General features: G+C 44.5%; 5 non-coding genes across 5 annotated transcripts; 3 read left to right on the top strand and 2 right to left on the bottom strand.

The window, feature by feature from the left end:
• Positions 1-368: 368 nt before the first annotated feature.
• On the top strand, positions 369-558 carry LOC140286445 (U2 spliceosomal RNA). Its single transcript, XR_011911252.1, has one exon. It is a non-coding gene; the product is annotated as a U2 spliceosomal RNA (small nuclear RNA).
• Positions 559-969: 411 nt separating this feature from the next.
• On the top strand, positions 970-1,083 carry LOC140286443 (U5 spliceosomal RNA). Its single transcript, XR_011911250.1, has one exon. It is a non-coding gene; the product is annotated as a U5 spliceosomal RNA (small nuclear RNA).
• Positions 1,084-1,358: 275 nt separating this feature from the next.
• LOC140286435 (U2 spliceosomal RNA) lies at positions 1,359-1,546 on the top strand. The gene has a single exon (XR_011911247.1). It is a non-coding gene; the product is annotated as a U2 spliceosomal RNA (small nuclear RNA).
• Positions 1,547-8,412: 6,866 nt separating this feature from the next.
• Positions 8,413-8,600, bottom strand: LOC140286447 (U2 spliceosomal RNA). Its single transcript, XR_011911254.1, has one exon. It is a non-coding gene; the product is annotated as a U2 spliceosomal RNA (small nuclear RNA).
• A 298-nt stretch (positions 8,601-8,898) lies between these two features.
• LOC140286441 (U5 spliceosomal RNA) lies at positions 8,899-9,012 on the bottom strand. The gene has a single exon (XR_011911249.1). It is a non-coding gene; the product is annotated as a U5 spliceosomal RNA (small nuclear RNA).
• Between the last annotated feature and the right edge of the window lie 1,681 nt (positions 9,013-10,693).

Below are 10,693 nucleotides of genomic sequence, written 5' to 3'. Positions count from 1 at the left end.
CTTTAGATTTGCTCTTTCTTTTACTGCAAAGTACAACGTTGAGCAGCACTAATGAGTTGTTTCTATTTTTGGCAGGCTTTACCTTTGCGGATGAAGCCCTTTCTGTCTGTGCAAAAGAAATCTTGTTACTGTGCAGAGTGACTTCTCTGAGTAGAGTCGCCTCACTTGTTGCGACTGTGCCGATGTTGCTTGAATGGTGCTCGCTGGAGCGTGTGGTAGTGTAAAGTTATACCATTTAAAAGGGCTGAAGAGTGCTCAGTGCAGCGGGTGGGCGGAGGTGCAAAGTGACACTATGGCCATAAAAAGAACACCGCTACAAGTGCGCATTGTGCCAGGAAGGGCCCTCGGACGTGAACCAGTGGACAGTTATCGCTTCTCGGCCTTTTGGCTAAGATCAAGTGTAGTATCTGTTCTTATCAGTTTAATGTCTGATATGTCCTCTATGCGAGACTACATATTAAATGGATTTGTATCAATAGGAGTTGAAAAAGGAGCTTGCTCCGTTCACTCCAAGCATCGACCCGGTACTGCAGTGCCGCTGGGAACGGTGCGCTCTCCTCTGCTCTTGTGAAAAAGCAAACAGCGGTGCAGGATGGAAGTTTCAGGGAGCCTAAGATGAAACTTTCTTTTAATCTGCTGATAAAAGAGAGTGAATGCGAAGCAGACTTTAACACGGTTCTGGGAGCGAGCCGAGTGCGGGCTAACTGGGAGAATTGCTTGAAAGAAACGCGACACCGAATGAGCAGTCAGATCAAAGCCTCAACACGGTGTTCCCGTGTTGTTTGTGGCTGCCTTGTCTTTTGCACAGAGTAAAAGACAAGGCAGCCATCGAATATGGCCCGATTGTTCCTACTTGGTCAGCCGAGGAGCAAGGGGGGGGAGCAAGCGTCTCAACCAAGCAAAGCTCACCATGGGGAAGGTGGCTATGCCAACTAGCCTGATGCCCTGCTCCCGCAGTGATGGATAATCATACACTGGTTTCTCTTCATAATGTACAAGTCTTTCGCCTTTTACTAAAGACTTCCGTGTAGAGCAGCACTAATGAATTGTTTCTATTTTTGGCAGGCTTTACCTTTGCGGGTGAAGCTCTTTCTGTCTGTGCAAAAGAAATCTTGTTACTGTGCAGAGTGACTTCTCTGAGTAGAGTCGCCTCACTTGTTGCGACTGTGCCGATGTTGCTTGAATGGTGCTCGCTGGAGCGTGCGGTAGTGTAAAGTTATACCATTTAAAAGGGCTGAAGAGTGCTCAGTGCAGCGGGTGGGCGGAGGTGCAAAGTGACACTATGGCCATAAAACGAACACCGCTACAAGTGCGCATTGTGCCAGGAAGGGCCCTCGGACGTGAACCAGTGGACAGTTATCGCTTCTCGGCATTTTGGCTAAGATCAAGTGTAGTATCTGTACTTATCAGTTTAATATGTTATATGTCTATGCAAGGACTACATATTAAATGGATTTTTATCAATAGGAGTTGAAAAAGGAGCTTGCTCCGTTCACTCCAAGCATCGACCCGGTACTGCAGTGCCGCTGGGAACGGTGCGCTCTCATCTGCTCTTGTGAAAAAGCAAACAGCGGTGCAGGATGGAAGTTTCTTTAATCTGCTGAGAAAAGAGAGTGAATGCGAAGCAGACTTTAACACGGCTCTGGGACCGAGCCGAGTGCGGGCTAACCAGGAGAATTGCTTGAAAGAAACGCGACACCGAATGAGCGGTCAGAACAAAGCCTCAATACGGTGTTCCTGTGGTGTTTTTATAAAATGCGGTGTAAAAAAAGGTGTGAATGCCCCATAGAAAACTAAAAGGTTGAGCGGAAGTGTTCGGCTGCAAGAAGGTGTGAATGTCCGACTATATTTGGTGAAAAGCAGGTGAAGCAAGGTCTGAATGCCCAACCTTACATCATCAAAAGCGAGATCAGAGGTTTTTGGCTGCAAGAAGGCCATAGTTTGCCAAAAGCGGGTAAGGTGCGAATGATCGGCTAAATATCAACAAAAGTGGGGGCGGAGGTCTTCGGATGCAAGTGGGTGTGAATATCCCACCATACAAGTATGGTGGAGAGGAAGCTGTGAATGGCCGACCATAGTTTGCAAAAAGCGGGTGAGAAAAGGTGCGAATGTCCAACCATACATGATCAAAACAGGGAGCGGAGGTGTTTGGCTGCGACAAGGTGTGAATGTCCACCCATAATTAATGAAAAGCGGGCAACAAGTAGGTTCGAATGCCCAACCATACATCATCAAAAGCAGGAGTGGATGTGTTCGGCTACAAGAAGGTTTGAATGTCCGAGCATAGTTTGTAAAAAGCGGGTAAGAAAAGGTTCGAATGCCCGAACATACACCATCAAAAGAGGGAGCGGAGGTGTTCCGCTGTAAGACGGTGTGAATGTCCGACCATAGTTGGTAAAAAGTGGGTATGAAAAGGTTCGAATGCCCAAATTCGGCTGCAAAAAGGTGTGAATGTTCGACTAAATTTTGTAAAAAGCGGGTAAGACAAGGTGCGAATGCCTGACAATCTATGATCAAAAGCGGGAGCGGAGGTGTTCAGCTGCAAGAAGGTCTAAATGTCCATTTTTAATTAATAGAAAACATGAAAGAAAATTTTCGAAAATCAATCCGCACATGATCATAAGTGGGAGAGGAGGTGTTCAGCTGCAAGAAGGTGTGAATGTCCTACCATAATTGCTGAAAAATGTGTTAGAAACGGTAAGAATGCCGGAATATACATCATCAAAAGCTAGAGAGGTGGTGTTCGGCTGCAAGTAGGTGTGAATGTCTGAGTAAAGTTCAAATATATTAACAAAAGCGGGAGGAGAGGTCTTCGGATGAGTGGTTGAGAATTTCCAACCATAATCTATAAAATGCGGTGAAAAAAAAGGTGTGATAGATACCTAAAAGGTGGAGCGGAAGTGTTCGGCTGCAAGAAGGTGTGAATGTTATATATATAGTTGGTGAAAAGCAGGAAAAGCAAGGTCTGAATGCCCAATCTTACATCATCAAAAGCGAGATCAGAGGTGTTTGGCGGCAAGAAAACGGGTAAGGTGTGAATGATCGACTAAATATCAACAAAAGTGGGGGCGGAGGTCTTCGGATGCAAGTGGGTGTGAATATCCCACCATACAAGTATGGTGGAGAGGAAGCTGTGAATGGCCGACCATAGTTTGCAAAAAGCGGGTGAGAAAAGGTGCGAATGTCCAACCATACATGATCAAAACAGGGAGCGGAGGTGTTTGGCTGCGACAAGGTGTGAATGTCCACCCATAATTAATGAAAAGCGGGCAACAAGTAGGTTCGAATGCCCAACCATACATCAACAAAAGCAGGAGTGGATGTGTTTGGCTACAAGAAGGTTTGAATGTCCGAGCATAGTTTGTAAAAAGCGGGTAAGAAAAGGTGCGAATGCCCGACAAAGTATGATCAAAAGAGGGAGTGGAGGTTTTCGGCTACAAGAAGGTTTGAATGTACGACCATAGTTTGTAAAAAGCGGGTAAGAAAAGGTGCGAATGCCCGAACATACACCATCAAAAGAGGGAGCGGAGGTGTTCCGCTGAAAGACGGTGTGAATGTCCGACCATAGTTGGTAAAAAGCGGGTAAGAAAAGGTTCGAATGCCCGATTATATACCATCAAAAGCGGAAGCGGAGGTGTTCGGCTGTAAGAAGTTGTGAACGTCCGACCAAAGTTTGTAAAAAGCAGTTAAGAAAAGGTTCGAATATCCAACCAAACATAATAAAAAGTGGGAGCAGAGCTGTTCGACTGCAAGTAGGTGTGAATGTCCAGCCATAATTCCTGAAAAATGGGTAAGAAAAGGTGCGAATGCCCAACCATACATCATCAAAAGAAGAAGTGGATGTGTTCTGCTACAAGAAGGTTTGAATGTCCGACCATAGTTTGTAAAAAGTGGGTAAGAAAAAGTTCGAATGCCCGAACATACACCATCAAAAGAGGGAGCGGAGGTGTTCCGCTGTAAGACGGTGTGAATGTCCGACCATAATTGGTAAAAAGCGGGTAAGAAAAGGTTAAAATACCCGACTGTACACAATCAATAGCGGGAGCGGAGTTGTTCAGCTACAAGAAGGTGTGAAAGTCCGACCATGGTTTGTAAAACGCGGGTAAGACAAGGTGCGAATGCCCGACAATGTATGATCAAAAGAGGGAGCGGAGGTGTTCGGCTGCAAGGTCTGAATTTCCAACCATAATTTGTAAACACCGTTGAAGAAAAGCCTCGAAAGCCCGACTATACACCATCAAAAGCGGGAGCAGAGGTGTTCAGCTGCACACAATCAGGTTTTTGCAAATTATGATCTGACATTCACACATGCTTTTGATGATGTATGGTTGGGCATTCGCACCTTTTTTTACCCATTTTTCAGGAATTATGGGTGGACATTCACACCTTCTTGCAGCTGAACACCTCCTCTCCCACTTATGATCATGTGCGGTTGGATATTCGAAAATTTTCTTTCATGTTTTCTAGCAATTATTGATGGACATTCAGAGCTTCTTGCAGCTGAACCCCTCTGCTCCCGCTTTTGATGGTGTATAGTCGGGCTTTCGAGCCTTTTCTTCCCCGGTTTTTACAAATTATGGTTGGAAATTCAGACCTTCTTGCAGCTGAACCCCTCTGCTCCCGCTTTTGATGGTGTATTGTCGGGCATTCGCACCTTTTCTTACCCGCTATTTACAAAAAATGGTCGGCCATTCACACCTTCTTGTAGCCGAACACATTCGCTCCCGCTATTGATTGTGTACAGTCGGGTATTTTAACCAACTACGGTCGGACATTCACACCTTCTTATGGCGGAACACCTCCGCTCCCTCTTTTGATGGTGTATGTTCGGGCATTCGAACCTTTTCTTACCCGCTTTTTACAAACTATGCTCGGACATTCAAACCTTCTTGTAGCCTAAAACACATCCAGTCCTGCTTTTGATGATGTATGGTTGGGCATTCGCACCTTTTTTTTTACCCATTTTTGAGGAATTATGGGTGGACATTCACACCTTCTTGCAGCTGAACACCTCCTCTCCCACTTATGATCATGTGCGGTTGGATATTCGAATTTTTTTTTTCATGTTTTCTAGCAATTATTGATGGACATTCAGACCTTCTTGCAGCTGAACACCTCCGCTCCCGCTTTTGATGGTGTATAGTTGGGCTTCCGAGCCTTTTCTTACCCGGTTTTTACAAATTATGGTTGGACATTTAGACCTTCTTGCAGCCGAAAACCTCCGTTCCCTCTTTTGATCATACATTGTCGGGCATTCGCACCTTTTCTTACCCGCTTTTTACCAATTATGGTCGGATATTCACACCTTCTTACAGCGGAAAACCTCCGCTCCCTTTTTTGATCATTTATGGTCTGGCAAAACTACCTTTTCGTACCCGTTTTTGAGTAATTATGGCTGGACATTCACAGCTTCTTGCAGCCGAACACCTCTTCTTCCGCTTTTGATGATGAATGGTCCGGCATTCTTACCTTTTCTAACACATTTTTCAGCAATTATTGTCGGTCATTCACACCTTTCTCATCAGCTTTTTGCAAATTATGATCTGACATTCACACCTACTTGCAGCCGAACACCTCGGCTTCCGCTTTTGATGGTGTATATTTTGGCATTCGAACCTTTTCTTACCCGCTTTTTACCAACTATGGTCGGACATTCACACCTTCTTACAGCGGAACACCTCCGCTCCCTCTTTTGATGGTGTATGTTCTGGCATTCGAACCTTTTCTTACCCACTTTTTACAAACTATGCTCGGACATTCACACCTTCTTGCAGCGAAACACCTCCGCTCCCTCTTTTGATTGTGTATGTACAGGCATTCGAACCTTTTCTTACCTGCCTTTTACAAACTATGGTCGGACATTCAAACGTTCTTGTGGCCGAACACATCCACTTCTGCTTTTGATGATGTATAGTTGGGCATTCACACCTTTTCTTACGCATTTTTCAGTAATTATTGGTGGACTTTCACACCTTCTTGTAGCCGAACAACTCCGCTTCCGCTATTGATTGTGTACAGTCGGGTTTTGTAACCTTTTCTTACCCGCTTTTTACCAACTATGGTCGGACATTCGCAGCATCTTACAGCGGAACACCTCCGCTCCCTCTTTTGATGGTGTATGTTCGGGCATTCGAACTTTTTCTTACCAACTTTTTACAAACTATGGTCGGACATTCAAACCTTCTTGTAGCAGAACACATCCACTTCTTCTTTTGATGATGTATGGTTGGGCATTCGCACCTTTTCTTACCCATTTTTCAGGATTTATGGGTGGACATTCACACCTACTTGCAGTCGAACAGCTCTGCTCCCACTTTTGATTATGTTTGGTTGGATATTCGAACCTTTTCTTAACTGCTTTTTACAAACTTTGGTCGGACGTTCACAACTTCTTACAGCCGAACACCTCCGCTTCCGCTTTTGATGGTATATATTCGGGCATTCGAACCTTTTCTTACCCGCTTTTTACCAACTATGTTCGGACATTCACACCGTCTTTCAGCGGAACACCTCCGCTCCCTCTTTTGATGGTGTATGTTCAGGCATTCGCACCTTTTCTTACCCGCTTTTTACAAACTATGCTCGGACATTCAAACCTTCTTGTAGCCAAACACATCCACTCCTGCTTTTGTTGATGTATGGTTGGGCATTCGAACCTACTTGTTGCCCGCTTTTCATTAATTATGGGTGGATATTCACACCTTGTCGCAGCCAAACACCTCCGCTCCCTGTTTTGATCATGTATGGTTGGACATTCGCACCTTTTCTCACCCACTTTTTGCAAACTATGGTCGGCCATTCACAGCTTCCTCTCCACCATACTTGTATGGTGGGATATTCACACCCACTTGCATCCGAAGACCTCCGCCCCCACTTTTGTTGATATTTAGTCGGTCATTCACACCTTACCCGTTTTCTTGCCGCCAAAAACCTCTGATCTCGCTTTTGATTATGTAAGATTGGGAATTCAGACCTTGCTTTTCCTGCTTTTCACCAACTATATATATAACATTCACACCTTCTTGCAGCCGAACACTTCCGCTCCACCTTTTAGGTATCTATCACACCTTTTTTTTTCACCGCATTTTATAGATTATGGTTGGAAATTCTCGACCACTCATCCGAAGACCTCTCCTCCCGCTTTTGTTAATATATTTGAACTTTAGTCAGACATTCACACCTACTTGCAGCCGAACACCACCTCTTTAGCTTTTGATGATGTATGGTCCGGCATTCTTACCGTTTCTAACACATTTTTCAGCAATTATGGTAGGACATTCACACCTTCTTGCAGCTGAACACCTCCTCTCCCACTTATGATCATGTGCGGATTGATTTTCGAAAATTTTCTTTCATGTTTTCTATTAATTAAAAATGGACATTTAGACCTTCTTGCAGCTGAACACCTCCGCTCCCGCTTTTGATCATACATTGTCAGGCATTCGCACCTTGTCTTACCCGCTTTTTACAAAATTTAGTCGAACATTCACACCTTTTTGCAGCCGAACACAGTTTTTTGCAGCCGAATTTGGGCATTCGAACCTTTTCATACCCACTTTTTACCAACTATGGTCGGACATTCACACCGTCTTACAGCGGAACACCTCCGCTCCCTCTTTTGATGGTGTATGTTCGGGCATTCGAACCTTTTCTTACCCGCTTTTTACAAACTATGCTCGGACATACAAACCTTCTTGTAGCCGAACACATCCACTCGTGCTTTTGATGATGTATGGTTGGGCATTCGAACCTACTTGTTGCCCGCTTTTCATTAATTATGGGTGGACATTCACACCTTGTCGCAGCCAAACACCTCCGCTCCCTGTTTTGATCATGTATGGTTGGACATTCGCACCTTTTCTCACCCGCTTTTTGCAAACTATGGTCGGCCATTCACAGCTTCCTCTCCACCATACTTGTAGGGTGGGATATTCACACCCACTTGCATCCGAAGACCTCCGCCCCCACTTTTGTTGATATTTAGCCGATCATTCGCACCTTACCCGCTTTTGGCAAACTATGGCCTTCTTGCAGCCAAAAACCTCTGATCTCGCTTTTGATGATGAAAGGTTGGGCATTCAGACCTTGCTTCACCTGCTTTTCACCAAATATAGTCGGACATTCACACCTTCTTGCAGCCAAACACTTCCGCTCCACCTTTTAGTTTTCTATGGGGCATTCACACCTTTTTTTACACCGCATTTTATAAAAACACCACAGGAACACCGTATTGAGGCTTTGTTCTGACCGCTCATTCGGTGTCGCGTTTCTTTCAAGCAATTCTCCTGGTTAGCCCGCACTCGGCTCGCTCCCAGAGCCGTGTTAAAGTCTGCTTTGCATTCACTCTCTTTTCTCAGCATATTAAAAGAAACTTCCATCCTGCACCGCTGTTTGCTTTTTCACAAGAGCAGAGGAGAGCGCACCGTTCCCAGCGGCACTGCAGTACCGGGTCGATGCTTGGAGTGAACGGAGCAAGCTCCTTTTTCAACTCCTATTGATAAAAATCCATTTAATATGTAGTCCTTGCATAGACATATCACATATTAAACTGCTAAGAACAGATACTACACTTGATCTTAGCCAAAAGGCCGAGAAGCGATATCTGTCCACTGGTTCACGTCCGAGGGCCCTTCCTGGCACAATGCGCACTTGTAGCGGTGTTCTTTTTATGGCCATAGTGTCACTTTGCACCTCCGCCCACCCGCTGCACTGAGCACTCTTCAGCCCTTTTAAATGGTATAACTTTACACTACCACACGCTCCAGCGAGCACCATTCAAGCAACAACTTTGCACTCCAGCTTCGAACATCGGCACAGTCGCAACAAGTAAGGCGACTCTACTCAGAGAAGTCACTCTGCACAGTAACAAGATTTCTTTTGCACAGACAGAAAGATCTTCACCCGCAAAGTTAAAGCCTGCCAAAAATAGAAACAACTCATTAGTGCTGCTCTCCACGGAAGTCTTTAGCAAAAGGCGAAAGACTTGTACATTATGAAGAGAAACCAGTGTATGATTATCCATCACTGCAGGAGCAGGGCATCAGGCTAGTTGGCATAGCCACCTTCCCCATGGTGAGCTTTGCTTGGTTGAGACGCTTGCTCCCCCCCCTTGCTCCTCGGCTGACCAAGTAGGAACAATCAGGCCCTATTCGATGGCTGCCTTGTCTTTTAATCTGTGCAAAAGACAAGGCAGCCACAAACAACACGGGAACACCGTATTGAGGCTTTGTTCTGACTGCTCATTCGTATCTTAAGCATAATCTAATACGTGAGACAACGCCCTGGCACACAATCAAAAAAAAAAAGAGAGAGAGCGGTTTTGTGTCCCCACAGTCCATAATGTAGAAAAGAGAGAAAAAAGCCTTTCTGATTTGGTGTGTGTGCTCACAGTGCAGAGTGTAGAGAAAAGAGAGAAAAGAAAGCCGTTTTGGTGTCACGGATGTTGTGACTTACACACACACATTTCTGAATTGAGAAAGGAAATTATTTTAGAGAAAGCACTAGAGTTTAGATCCCACATTTGTTGATAGGCATTCATTTAATTTTTCTTTTAATCAGTTTTAAAGTGAATACTAACTGAGAAATGAAAAAGGTGAAGAGTTTAGAAGCTTGGTTCAAGAGCAAAACTTGGTTTATGATCAGCTGAGTCTCTAAACAGAACAGCAAAGGGCTTCATCGAACATTTAAAAAAGATTCAGATTGTTAGAATATCCAGAATTTATAGGAATGGTGGTGATTACTCTTATTTTCTAGAATGGAAATAACTGCACCATGTCTGTTTTATGAATTTAAGGGGCTAAAAAGTTTTGTTCTCGTTTTTCTATGATTAACCGAATGTATGTGAGAGTCCAAACAGACAGAAGGGTTACGGCCGAGCGCTGGACCTTCCAAAAAAGATGAGACAGGCTGGACCTGTGCCATACTAGTTAAGACCTGCCTGTGGATAACAGGTTCATTAAACTCTCACATACACAAACTCACACACGTTCGCACACATACACCCATTCACACACACATTCTTGAACTTGCTGCAAGATTAAACATTTGCATTAACTGACTCCAGCAACTCTGAGTCTCATTGAGAGACTTTTCTCAACAATTGGGTTCTCAAACCAGATCTCAACGTTTTTTCCGCTTTCCAGGGTCGGAGCTGAAACCGTGCACGGGGGAGTCCAGTACTCCTAATGAAAGACCCCCTGCTGAATTGCGGTAATTAGGGGCCAGTGTCCACTGAAAGGGGGAAAAAGGGACGAGATCGTACTTTTGAATCAATGGCCAGAAGCCATTGGCAGTGCAGGCATCAACAATAATGGTGTTATTTCACCCATTAACACTTAAGGTACCTCATGCAGTGGCTGTGATATGGTTACTTAACAAAATATCTTTACCAGACATCTCTCCTACATAACAGTTCTTCTTTCACAGCCACACCTTGTTGTCGAGAGATGTGCTACACTTAATCCATCCACACTGCTACCTACCCCACAGATGGAAAGCCTCATGATTGCATGTCAGAAATAACCATCAGTGTTTTACCCAGGCCAGACTTAACTGATATACGTTATGAAAATGCAGAAATAACTATATTTATTCAACAGGTCAAGCAAAAAACCCTGATGGCACAAATGCTACAGGATTTGCAGTAGTAACAGAAACTGAAGTTTTCTTAAAACAACCACTACCAAAAAATTAC

The sequence above is a fragment of the Leuresthes tenuis genome, unplaced genomic scaffold (assembly GCF_036924035.1).
Source record: "Leuresthes tenuis unplaced genomic scaffold, fLeuTen1.0.hap1 SCAF_94, whole genome shotgun sequence".
NCBI lineage: Eukaryota > Metazoa > Chordata > Actinopteri > Atheriniformes > Atherinopsidae > Leuresthes > Leuresthes tenuis.
The sequence above is the reverse complement of the archived record's forward strand: the minus strand, read 5'-3'. Positions and strand labels throughout refer to the sequence as shown.